The following is a 9703-nucleotide window of genomic DNA, read 5'->3' as shown; positions in this document are numbered from 1 at the left end:
ATAGATAGATAGGAGATAGATAGATAGATAGATAATACATAGATAGATAGATAGATAGGAGATAGATAGATAGATAGGAGATAGATAGATAGATAGATAATACATAGATAGATAGATAGATAGGAGATAGATAGATAGATAGATAGATAGATAGATAGATAACATAAGAGGTTCATAGAAGACAGATATAATGTATACAGTAGATAGACAGACAGACAGGATAAAACAAGTAGAAGTCTACAACACACTTTTGAAGTGGAAAGATTTGGGTTTTATTCCATGCAAACAGCAAGTGATCGGCTCTCACCTTATACTGTGGGCACCCCTATACCTTGTCACTTACTCTTGATGTGCTGTTCTAGATAGATAGATAGATAGATAGATAGATAGATAGATAGATAGATAGGAGATAATAAATAGTTAAGATTAAGTGTAGTATCTGTGCTTATCGGTTTAATATCTGATATGTCCCCTATCTGGGGATCATAAATTAAATGGAGTTTTAGAACAGGGAGATGCGGAAAAAAGCTTGCTCTGTCCTCTCCAGGCATTGACCTGATATTGCAGCGCTTCTAGGTTCAGTGGACAAAAAAAAGATAGCTGATAGATAGATAGATAGATAGATAGATAGATAGATAGATAGATAATACATAGACGATAGATAAATAGATAGATAATAGATAAAAGATAGATAGATAATAGATAGATAGATAATACATAGACAATAGATAGATAGATAGATAGATAGATAATACATAGACGATAGATAGATAGATAGATAGATAGATAGATAGATAGATAGATAATAGATAGAAGATAGATAGATAGATAGATAGATAATACATAGACGATAGATAGATAGATAGATAGATAGATAGATAGATAGATAGATAATAGATAGAAGATAGATAGATAATACATAGACGATAGATAGATAGATAGATAGATAATAGATAGAAGATAGATAGATAGATAGATAATAGATAGAAGATAGATAGATAGATAGATAGATAGATAATAGATAGATAGATAGATAGATAGATAGATAGATAGATAGATAGATAGATAGGAGATAGATAGATAGATAGATAGGAGATAGATAGATAGATAGATAGATAGATAGATAGATAATAGATAGATAGATAGATAGATAGATAGATAGGAGATAGATAGATAGATAGATAGATAGATAGATAGATAGATAGGAGATAGATAGATAGATAGATAGATAGATAGATAGATAATAGATAGATAGGAGATAGATAGATAGGTAATAGATAGATAGATAGATAGATAGATAGATAATAGATAGATAGATAGATAGATAGGTAATAGATAGATAGATAGATAGATAATAGATAGAAGATAGATAGATAATACATAGACGATAGATAGATAGATAGATAATAGATAGAAGATAGATAGATAGATAGATAATAGATAGAAGATAGATAGATAGATAGATAGATAGATAGATAGATAGATAATAGATAGATAGATAGATAGATAGATAGATAGGAGATAGATAGATAGATAGATAGATAGATAGGTAGATAGATAATAGATAGATAGATAGATAGATAGATAGATAGATAGATAGGAGATAGATAGATAGATAGATAGATAGATAGATAGATAGATAGGAGATAGATAGATAGATAGATAGATAGATAGATAGATAGATAATAGATAGATAGGAGATAGATAGATAGGTAATAGATAGATAGATAGATAGATAGATAGATAGATAGATAGATAATAGATAGATAGATAGATAGGTAATAGATAGATAGATAGATAGATAGATAGATAGATAGGTAATAGATAGGTAATAGATAGATAGATACAGGAAGAAGCCGCACATCCAAAGGTTCATGAAGCAGGTGCTGTACAGAGTCAGTCCCCTGGCTCGGGGATCCCCAAAAGTATGTAAAGATGTTCCGCAGCACACCAGCATACGTGTGAAAGGTCATTTATTCCAAAAAATACAGAGAAGTACAAAAGATGCATCTTTTGTACTTCTCTGTATTTTTTGGAATAAATCACCTTTCACACATATGCTGGTGTGCTGTGGAACATCTTTACATAGATAGATAGATAGATAGATAGATAGATAGATAGATAGATAATATAGAAAATACTCCGCAGCACTCCGGTGTAATTCAAAAGAGTAAAGTGAGTTTATTACATCAAGTGTCGATTCACAGCAAACAAAAAAAATACACGACGTTTCGGCGTACCATACGCCATTTTCAAGTGCACTTGAAAATGGCGTATGGTACGCCGAAACGTTGTGTATTTTTTTGTTTGCTGTGAATTGACACTTGATGTAATAAACTCACGTTACTCTTTTGAATTACACCGGAGTGCTGCGGAGTATTTTCTATATTAGCCATTTTTGGTTCTGAAGTCCGGGACCCGTCTGCAGGCACCTTATTCCATTGCACGGAGTGCTGCCTATATTGCTGGATATAGATAGATAGATAGATAGATAGATAGATAGATAGATAGATAGTAGATAGATAGATAGATACTGTAGATAGGAGATGCATACATGATATATATAATAAATAAAATAAATAAATAAATAAATAGATAATACATAGTCAGCAGTAAGACACAAAGAAAATGGAATCTGTTGAGAAGTACAGTATAGATCCCATAAATGACGGCGCCCCCTATGTGAGTATAGCCACCTATAATGAGGTAGTATAGCCAATTCACAATGCGCTGGTCACAGTTGTCCTTTCATTAGTGGACTCAGCTGATGGATGTAGACATTGCTCCAGATTACAGTGGGTCATCCAGCCTTCTGTATAATAACCCTTTATATGCTGAAGGTGCAAGCCCTAACTCTGTACCCAGCCTTATATACATGCCTTGTGCCCACACGTACATGCACAGGTTAACTCTGAGAATAAGTTTTCTGTGTCTTCAGAGTAGACGCCTGGCCTGTGACTGTGACCTAAATGTCACAGTGAGTGACATTGTATTGCCATTGTGTCACTGTGCTCAGGGAGCGCCCCCTGCACTAAGCTAATCACATACCCCGCTCCAAGGATTCAGGGGACACAGACTCACTAATCAGTCAGCTAATGAAGTGGGGGGTCCCAGGGGCTCTCTTACATCTGCAAGGGACAGAGGGCACCAGACCTCGCCACTCTCTCCATAGGAAATTGCTATTGAGGAAACGTCTGCCCTAGGTATACTGAATAAATCTCACAATCACAGGATGAGAACTCTGTAACTTACAGGTAGACATTAGAAGTTCTTACTCAAGTATGGCCCAGACCTACACAATGTCTAATGACAAGTGTCTATTGATTCCATATCATTTACTTATTTTAGTATTCCACAACCCTACAGAGGGTTTATTCACACTGGAACCCCTCTTTAGCAGAGCACACAATATGTGAGACTTACTTACTACACCCTATATGGCCAATATGGCTGGGAGGCTAGTTGATATAGCTACATTTTCTTCAGGATTATCCCGCCATTATTAGAACAGATGCAATATCAAAAGTACATGAAAGCCCTCGGGGGCCGGAGCAAGATAAGCAACACGCCTCCAAGGGATCTCTTGTACAGGATTTATCCATCATGTCTGAACTACTTTGTTTTTCCACTCCTTGTACTGCCCCTTTTTTTCCTCTTTTCTTCTTCTTCCATCAATTCCATTCTTCTTCTCTGTCGGCTATTCATACCTCCCATCCAAACTATTCTCTAGATGCCAACTCCCAGCCTTACTTCATACTTACGGTCTTTACCTTTCTGTTCACTCAGTTCACTCAACCCTGATCCTTCACACCCTCTTACCCGTATTACCTGTTTTGTCCAAAGTGCTTTGAACTATAAGGAATTCACTTACTTATCCCATATTTTTTTGCATATCTCCAACTCATGTTCTACCTTGCTTACGAACGAAACTCATTTTTGGTAGGGCTGGGATTGGTAGGTCTGCCCTAGAGGGAGCAGGGAAGGCAAAATGAGAGACAACCTTTGTGTAAGGGAACCCTAGACCTGGATGGAATAAAGCGTAAAGGCCCTATTCCACGACTGCTATTACGAAAGACCTGAAATCGTTCACCCATTTACATGGAAAGATAATCGTTACTTATGATCGTTCTTGCGTCCGTCGTTATTGCCTTCATCACAACTGCAAACGACCGAACGACTTCTTATTCAATGCGAACGTTTTGCGAACGAGCAACAATAAAAATAGGTCCAGGTCTTATTAAACGATCACCGATTTCTCGTTTGGTCGTTAGTCGTTAACTGCTCTTCAAATGAACGATTATCGTTTAGATTCGAATGATTTAACGATAATATGAACGATAATTGTCAGGTGGAATAGGGCCCTAACCCTAGCCAGGGGCGATTAACTTTATCATAGGCCCCGGGCTGTTCACCAAGATTGCCCCCCCACCCCACCCTACTGTAACTACTTGTGTGGTGCTCATAGATATGGGATGGATTTTTTTTTTCAAGTCATGTCAGAACTGTAACCAGGAGACATAACACCACTGAAAGTATAAGTCGTTTTGGGCGGCCATGGGCACAAAACGCACCTATTATAATCCGCTACTGGCCCTAGCACTTGGCCTCCCAAGATTGTCCCTGTCTACTTGCTAGCCCAACCCTAGATAGTCGGTGACAACTGGGCCATGGTCCCTACACTAAGTATGTGAAACACAGGAGGAAACAAGACAGAAAAACATGATAAAGAATAGTCAGTCAGATACAGGTCAAACCAGAGCAATCTAATCCAACACCAGCTCAAGCTACAAGAGTCTATCGCAAGTAATGTCCCAGAGCACAAGTGAACTTCTTATGAAATGCCAGAGTCACGGTCCAGAGAACGATTGGACTGGCCCTCTGACATCCAGATCACACAGAACACTGACTGACAGGGAAGGGAAATAACCAAAGGCAACTGTCCATCACTACTCTAAACCATCTGCAGCCCGGCTAAGACTAGCAGAAGAAACAAGATGGGCGTGGTGGAACCTGTCAATCACCACACAGCAAGTGGACTGAGTTCAGACTGGTAGGTACTTTACAGACCATTTTAGGCCACTAATAAAAAGTCCCAACTCCGAGACCATTCTAAAATGCCCAAGTTTGGGTAAGGTTACTAAAACTCTTCCCCCTTTGCCGCATTGGGTCCCAGGATTATCCTATCAAAAGCTTGACTGATGGCAAGTACACCCATGTTGAGCCTTTTCCATACTTTTAAATTCCAGTCAGGAACATAGCTATAGGAGGTACTAGCAGTAGAAAACATTGTAATAGTATAGTAGTAGTATAAAATACATAGTAGGTTGGGGGGAGTCCTCCCACATATCTGGCATTGGGGCCCAGGAACTTCCAGTTACACCTCTGATTACATTCCCAACCAGGATTCCTAAGGGAATTACAGCTGTGAGAAAACAGTAATATTCATGCATCTCTGGACGTTGATGAGTCCCAGAATTACAATATTCAATAACAAAAAAATTATTGTATATTTTATGCTAATTGATTTTAATAAATTCGGAATTTAATCTTAAAAAACAGTGAATAATCACATGACAAGGCTGGGCTCTTATTTATAGTCATTTCCATACATGACGATAATTGTGTTCATGTCAGTCCAATTTCCATCTCGGGTTTTTTTCTTCACAGTGTCTGTAGGTTAATTGGAGATGGTTTATAGTTTTACAGAGGTAGAAGGAAGTGAGAAAAAGTTGTTTGTGTGAAGAGAAATATTATGCAAATAAGATATTAAGAATTAATTATCGAGCTATGTGTGTGTACTGGATCTCAATTATTCACAATGTGCTATATGGTACATGACACTAATGTATGGGAAAAAAGTTGTCAACACAATCTGTATGAACAGCATTTCAGAATGTCATCGGTATATACCAGAGACGCTTACTTATAATTATATATCTTATGATATAAATGGATATATAGAGAATGGTAGTGGTTGACTTGGTACCTTGGACCCTAAAAGTGGCCATACATTATTTCGCTGAACTTTCCCATACACATACACTCTCAACACTGTGTTTTTAATAAAAAGATGTCCATAGTCCTTGTGTCTGTATTTCACTTCTAACAAAGTTTGCTTTGAATCTAATTTACTTACAATTTTCCCCTTAAAATTATTTTTTTTTAGGCAAATCCCATAACCATGAAAAGTACAGTATGTAAGAAGCAAGGACTCTTTGTCAAAGGCACGACTGTCTATGGGTCAATACTAGAGATGAGCGAACTTGCAGAAAGTTCAGATTTGCACAAACCTGAACAATCAGCATTTGAATCCCACTCTGCACGGTGATTGATAGGCAAGGAGGCCAGTTATCAGGGAGCTGCAAGAGGGGCTGGCCCATTGAAAAGAGTCGCGGTCAGCTGCTGCCATTCCTATTACAATGAGCGACAGGCAGCAGGCTGTCAACGTGATGATCGTTGTGTTTCAACATGTTGGAAGACAACAATCAGCCAGCATTGTGCATGACCTATTACACCAAATGATTACCAGCCGGAACGGCCGGTAATCGGCCAAATGCGCAGATAATTGCTTAATGTAATAGGGCCCTAAGGAAGTTAAAACAACAGCTTCTTTTCCTCATTTCCTAGTATAGGCTTAACCTCACCTGGGTACACTTGAACTAAGCACCTACTTTGGAATTCTTCTGGTAACCTTGTCTACCTTGTCCACTAGAAGAAGAGGAAAAGAAGAAAAGGAGGATTTGTAGTCATTGGGGATAAGTACTTTATGGAGCCCACTGCTAGTCAGGGCTTTAAACTGGGCTTAGTCATTCTTGCGGTGTTGGAGCAACACCTCAAGTTGCCTGCATCCCACAGAAGGCACTGCACAGTAAGAAGGACTGAGTTCTACATGTGCGTAAACCCTGCTGAGAACCAGTGAGAACCACTTCCGAGAAGTAGAGACCATGGACCAGATACCTCTTGAGGCATGGGAAAACAATATAGCAGGACCCCATCTTTACACTACAGTATTCCCTTTCCCCTGCTCCAGTCAATCATGGCTAAACTAACAGAATTGTGTATTGGCAAGACTGTTATCTTACCTCAACATTTTGAGCCAAGTAAAGAAAGGCTGAATTTAACCCTCTACTACTGTATGACTGGCATCGCAACGTCCATCCCACAGGGCATGTGATAACCTGCTGGATGCCTCAAGCCCACCTGACCATGACTCAGCTGCAAAGCTAGCCCAGAGAAAGCTAAGGTAATAAGATATTAAGATGTTGAATGTTAAAGGCTTCATCCCGAACAGTTATCGTTCACCATACACCTCAGACAATTGGCCCAACACACCAATGTCCGCAGGTTACACTTCTTTTAGTCCAAGGAGTATAGTCACCTTTGTAACAGTTGAAGGCGTGGACCACAGCAAGCGATGGACTAAGCCGCACCGGGGAGCGGAGTCTAAGGGGCCGATGGTCTTCACCAGAGCCTGCTGCAAGTCAGATTGGGTTTGCTATGGCTGAGGACCCTAAGGACTCTACCCCTGGTATGGTTAGCTTGCAATGGCGGAGAAGGTGCAGCAGTGTACACAGGAAGCAATCAGAAACCGCAGCAGGGAACAGAGGCAGCAAGCTGGAAACACAGGCTGGAAGCATGGGCAGGAAACACAGGCAGGAACAAGGGCAAGAACATAGGCTGGATCATGGGCTGGGACCACTTTATTAGGGTAGGGAGTCAGTGGCTCCAACACAAAAGCCAGGGCAGTTGTGTCTTTTTATACACATGCTGCAGTACAGCAGCCAATTAAGGCACATTGGCCCTTTAAATATCACAGAGCTGGCGTGAGTGCACCCTAGGATGAGAAAGGGGATGGAACCAGGAGCCAGGATGAGTAAGTAATCGTGCCAGACTGCCGACGGCACCATACGTTGTCCACTGGGTTGGAGACACATACGGCGGTGGCCTATGGCATGGGTCACCGCCACAGCTGTCACAACCTTTTGGAATTGTGTTGAGGGAAATATCTAAGGAAAGGTTAGGAACAGCTAGGCAGGTCAGATTTGTAGTCGTCCACCTTCTGCTTCTATACCTCCACTTCATCAGGGATCACACCAGTTGTACATTAGGAGAATCACAGAGAAATCGCACACTCCTCAAAGTCAGTGTCTTTACCATAGAAGTGAAAATTTATATAGTATAGTAATAAAGCTGTGCCGATACATGAAGCTACTCAAAGCAGCAGAATCCTAGTCATGTACTACAGGGAGGGGAACACCAACATGGTATGAAAATAGGAGCGGGTTGGAAGCTACATATAAGGGGATTAAAAGTGAATAAAGGAAGCAAGATCGCAGCCAGTAACTTGGTAAGTTAAACATTATTAAGTATAAAAATTCTTTTTTCCATATTAAGAGCGTCCATATTAACCCTTTGAGGACCAGGCCCAAAATGACCCAGTGGACCGCGCAAATTGTGATCTTAGTGTTTCCGTTTTTCCCTCCTCCCCTTCTAAGAGCTCTAGCACTTTAAGTTTTTTTATCTACAAGGCCATGTAAGTGCTTATTTGTTACAGGAATAGTTTTACTTTGTAATGGCGTCATTCATTTTACCATAACATGTATGATGGAATCCCAAATATATTATTTATGAAGATATAAATTGGTGAAATCGCAAAAAAGAATGCAATATGGTAACGTTTGGGGGGTTCCTGTGTCTACGTAATGCACTATATGGTAAAAGCAACATGATACCATTATTCTATAGGTCAGTCCGAACACAACCACATGCAGGTTTACACAGATTCTCTAATGTTATAAATTTTTTTTAAATGAAATCCTTTTTTTTTGGCAATTAATTATAAATAAAATGGGCCTATTGTGACGCTTATAACAGTTTTATTTTTTCACCTACGGGGCTGTATGGGGTGTCATTTTTTCCGCCATGTTTTTATTAATACCATATTTGTGAAGATCGGACGTTTTGATCACTTTTTATTAATTTTTTTTTATATATAATGTAACATAAAATCGGTAATCCGCTCACTTTTTTCCCTCTTTTCGTGTACGCCGTTTACCGTTCGCAATGACGCTTGTTATATTTTAATAGATCGGGCAATTACGCACGCTACGGTATATTATATGTTTATTTGTTTGTTTATTTTTATATGTTTTATTTATATAATGGGAAAGGGGGGTGACTCCCCCTGTCACTTACACTTAAACGCCGCGATCGCGGCGTTTAAGGAGTTAATGACACGCGGCAGCGCGATCGCTGCAGCGTGTCACTACCGGTGAGGTCCCGGCTGCTGATTGCAGCCGGCCCCCACCAGCTGTGAAGCGCGCTCCGCTCCGGAGCACGCTTCATAGCGGGAGAAACACCCAGGGCGTACAGTTACGCCCTAGGTCGTCTGGGGACAGACTTCCATGGCGTAACTATACGCCCTGGGTCGTCTAGGGGTTAAGCATTAGGCATTTTCATGTGTCCTTTCGGTTTATATGTTGATAAAGGAAAGAGTAACTTGGAATTATTGAACCAAAACAAAAGATCCACAGGGATCATACAAAGTGCAGGACAATCATAGAAAATTATAATTAGATTCTTTATTCAAACAATTACATTTAAAATACACAACAATAAATAATGAATGAAAGCAATAAAAAACGGGGAAAATGAAACTGAACCAAATACATAGATTAGTGAGGGGACATAAAAGTATGTTTTT

At 39.5% G+C, this 9703-nt stretch overlaps 1 pseudogene; it reads left to right on the top strand.

Annotated features, from left to right (window-relative positions):
- The first annotated feature begins 416 nt into the window (after positions 1–416).
- On the top strand, positions 417–592 carry LOC138781882 (U2 spliceosomal RNA; annotated as a pseudogene).
- Positions 593–9703: the final 9111 nt, after the last annotated feature.

This window comes from Dendropsophus ebraccatus, chromosome 1, assembly GCF_027789765.1.
Source record: "Dendropsophus ebraccatus isolate aDenEbr1 chromosome 1, aDenEbr1.pat, whole genome shotgun sequence".
Classification (NCBI taxonomy): domain Eukaryota; kingdom Metazoa; phylum Chordata; class Amphibia; order Anura; family Hylidae; genus Dendropsophus; species Dendropsophus ebraccatus.
Note: the sequence above shows the minus strand (reverse complement) of the source record. Positions and strands in the feature narration are given on the sequence as shown.